Source organism: Odocoileus virginianus, chromosome X (genome assembly GCF_023699985.2).
Source record: "Odocoileus virginianus isolate 20LAN1187 ecotype Illinois chromosome X, Ovbor_1.2, whole genome shotgun sequence".
Lineage (NCBI taxonomy): Eukaryota > Metazoa > Chordata > Mammalia > Artiodactyla > Cervidae > Odocoileus > Odocoileus virginianus.
This window is the reverse complement of record NC_069708.1, coordinates 50,924,828-50,928,561: the sequence shown is the minus strand read 5'-3', so window position 1 is coordinate 50,928,561 and position 3,734 is coordinate 50,924,828. Positions and strand designations below refer to the sequence as shown.

Genomic DNA, 3,734 nt, shown 5'->3' with positions numbered 1-3,734 from the left:
GCAAAGCCGTAGGCAGTTGACCCTTGAATAAAGTGAGGGTTAGGGGCACCCGTCCTCTATGTAGTCAAAATTCCATGTATAACATAGTTGGTTCTCTGTTTATGCAGTTCCTCAATATCTGTGATTCCACATCCATGGATTTGACCAACTGCAGTTGTGTAGAACTATAGTATTTACTATTGAAAAAAAATCTACATATAAGAGGACCCATGCAATTCAAATTCATGTTGTTCAATGGTCAACTGTATATGACCAGGAACTGGGATCCAGAACAGATATTTCTTCAAACTCAATGATAAAAAAAAAAAAAACCGACTTTTTTTTTAAATGTGGAAAGGTTTTGAATAAACATTTCCCCAGAAAAGATCTATGAATGGCTAACAAGGACATGAAAAGATGTTCAATATCATTAGGCAAAACTATAAAGTGAGGTTAATTCATAGTCAGTAGAATGGTTATTAGGTATAATAATAAAAAAGATAGCTTTCCGTCCCTGACGCCCCCGGGGTCGCACGCGCGAGGCTGCTCTGCCACCGCTGAGATGCGTTGCGTTGCCGCCTACTTGCTGGCCGCCCTCGGGGGCAATTCCTCCCCCAGCGCCAAGGACATCAAAAGGATCCTGGATAGCGTGGGCATCGAGGCAGACGACAACCGACTCAACAAGGTCATCAGTGAGCTCAACGGAAAGAACATTGAGGACGTCATTGCCCAGGGTATTGGCAAGCTGGTCAGTGTGCCCGCGGGCGGGGCTGTTGCCGCCTCTGCTGCCCCGGGAGCCGCAGCTCCTGCTGTGGGTTCTGCTCCAGCCGCAGCGGAGGAGAAGAAGGAAGAGTCGGAGGAGGAGTCAGATGACGACATGGGCTTTGGCTTGTTAGACTAGAGCCCCGCTCCCCTGAAAGTAAAAAAAAAAAAAAAAAAAAAAAAAAAGATAGCAACAAGTATTGGTGAGGATGTGGAGAAGTTGGAACTCTCATACATTATTTTTTTAAAATTTTAATTGGTGGATAATTGCTTTACAATATTGTGTTGGTTTTTGCCATACAATAACATGAATCAGCCATTGGTATACATATATCGTCTCCCTCTGAAGCCTTCCTCCTATGTCCCACCCCATCCTACCCCTTTAGATTGTCACAGAGCACATGGTTTGAGCTTCTTGAGTCATGCAGCAAATTTCTACTGGCTATTTTACATATGGTAATTTATGTTTACAAGTTACTCTCTCAATATGTCCCACCCTCTCTTTCCCTCACTGTGTTCACAAGTCTGTTCTCTATGGCTGCCTCTCCATTGCTGCCCAGTAATTAGGTTCATCAGTACCATCTTTCTATTTTCCATATATATGTGTTAGTATATGATATTTGTTTTTCCCTTTCTGACTTACTTTACACAGTACAATAGGCTCTAATTTCATCCACCTCACTAGGACTGACTCAAATGTGTTCTTTTTTATGGATAAGTGATTTTCCATTGTATATATGTAGCACAACTTCTTTATCCATTCATCTGTTGATGGACATCTAGGTTGCTTCTATGTCCTAGCTATTATAAATAGTGCTGCTATGAACTTTGGGGTACATGAGCCTTTTTGAATTATGGTTTTCTCAGGGCATATGCCCAGTATTGGGATTGCTGCGCCATATGGTAGCTTTCAAGAGTGTTCTGGCTCTTTTTCTCTAAGAGTTTTATAGTATGCGGCCTTACATTTAGGTCTTTAATCCATTTTGAGTCTATTTTTTTGTATGGTGTTAAGAACTGTTCTGGTTTCATTCTTTTATGTGTAGCTGTCCAGTTTTCCCAGCACCACTTACTGAAGAGGCTGTCTTTGCTCTTGTATATTCTTACCTCCTTTCTCAAAGATTAGGTACTCATAGGTGTGTGGGTTTATCTCTAGGCTTTCTATCTTGTTCCATTGGTCTATATTTCTGTTTTTCTGCCAGTATACAGCATTGAGTACTGTAACTTTGTAGTATAGTGGCAAAGTCTTGGCAAATTCAAGAAAATTGAAATCTTATCAAGCAACTTTTCTGACCACAATGCTCTAAGAGTAGATATCAACTATAGGAAAAAAAAAAAAGCCGTAAAAAACACAAACACATGGAGGCTAAACAATGCTCTTCTAAATAACCAACAGGTCACTGAAGACATCAAAAAGGAAATTTAAAAATACCTAGAAACAAATGACAATGAAAACACCACGACCCAAAACCTATGGGATGCAGCAAAAGCAGTTCTAAGAGGGAAGCTTATAGCAATACAAGTACACCTCAAGAAAATAGAAAAACATCTAATAAACAATTTAACCTTAGAGCAACTAGAAAACGAACAACCCCCCCCCCAAAGTTAGTAGAAGAAAATAAATCATAAAGATCTCATATATTATTGATATGTAAGTAAATTGACACAACCTTTATGAAAAATGATTTGATAGTGTCTCAAAAAGTTAAACATATTTAACCACATGATCTAGCAATTCCGCTGCTACTTAGCTACTCAAAAGAAATGAAAACATGTCTACACAAAAACTTGCACATGACTATTTATAGCAGCATTACTTATAATATCCAGAAAATGGAAAGAAGCCAGATGTCCATCAGCTGATGAATGAATAAACAAAATGTGGTATATCTTTGCAATGAAATATTATTTACTCATAAAAGGAATAAATTACTGATGAAAAAATATACTAAAATTAGATTATGGTGATGATTACACAACTCTGTAAATATATAAAAAACATGGAGTTTTATACTTTAAATGGGTGGATTTTATGCCATATAAATTATATCTCATTACAGCTACTAAAAATGTTATCATATGGACTTCCCTGGTGGTCTAGTGGTTGGAAGTTCACCTGCCAGTGCAGGAGATGTGGGTTCAATCCCTGCTTCAGGAGTATTCCACATGCTGCTGGGCACCTGGGCCAATGTGCTGAAACTACTGGGCCAGTGTTCTAGAACCCATGCACAGCAACTGCTGAGCCTGAACGCCACGACTACTGAAGATCACATGTTCTGGAGCCCATGTGCCACAATCAGAAGCCCAGGCACTGCAACTAGAGAAGCCCCCACTCATTGCAACGAGAGAAAGCACAAGTGCAGCAACAAAGACAATGCAACCAAAAAGAAATAAAAATTTTAAAATAGCATCAAACAATACATGCTTTCTATAGTGACTTTATTCAATTATAAATTCATTGTTAATATATTTCTTGCTAACATATTTCTACAATATTTAAATTTTGTCAATTATAGAAGTAATGAATGTTCATTGAAAAAAACAATATAGAAATGTCTAACATAGAATATCAAAGTGTTCACATAATCTTATTATTTCCTCAGAATTCTATTAACAGTAGTTACAATGATATATTTAATGGCTGCTTAGTAATCTGCTGTATGGCTCCATCATAATTTACTGAGCTAATTTCATATTATTTTCTATTTAGTATTAAATTAGAAACAATCTCTGATAAATCCCCTTACTATGAGTATCTTTGTGCATACACTATGATGCAATTTTCCAAATATCTTGTTAGAATAAATTCTTACAAGTGTATTTACTCATTAAAGTGAATGAATATATATTTTTTAGTTTTAATGTTATATACTGCTAAATTTTATCAAAAAATAAACACTTATTTGTACTCTTATCAATAGCATTTATGGAGTATCTAGTCTCCCTTATGTTTTCCCAACTCTGGATATTATTTTTTGTCAAAACACCTTTGCTAG

At 37.0% G+C, this 3,734-nt stretch overlaps 1 pseudogene; it reads left to right on the top strand.

Annotated features, from left to right (window-relative positions):
• The first annotated feature begins 499 nt into the window (after positions 1-499).
• Positions 500-880, top strand: LOC110126714 (large ribosomal subunit protein P2 pseudogene; annotated as a pseudogene).
• Positions 881-3,734: the final 2,854 nt, after the last annotated feature.